Here is a 242-nt window from a genome sequence, read left to right as displayed (position 1 = left end):
CCGCCTGCCTCCCTCTCTCCCCACCCTCTTCCCCCACCAGGAACTCTGGGCTGGGCTGGGCTGGGCTGGGCTGGGGTCGCTGGGCTGGGCTGGGATCGCTGGGCTGGAGGCACTAAGGTCCAGGAGCGCAGGTGCCTAAGCGGTCTGGCGGGTTTGTTTACAAACAATGGGGTGCGGGCTCGACAGCGCCCCCTGGCGGTCAGTGCGGCCCCGGGGAAGTGAGTCAGCCCTGGCTGCCCCGT

Source organism: Myotis brandtii, unplaced genomic scaffold (assembly GCF_000412655.1).
Source record: "Myotis brandtii unplaced genomic scaffold, ASM41265v1 scaffold114, whole genome shotgun sequence".
Classification (NCBI taxonomy): Eukaryota; Metazoa; Chordata; class Mammalia; order Chiroptera; family Vespertilionidae; genus Myotis; species Myotis brandtii.
The sequence above is the reverse complement of the archived record's forward strand: the minus strand, read 5'-3'. Positions refer to the sequence as shown.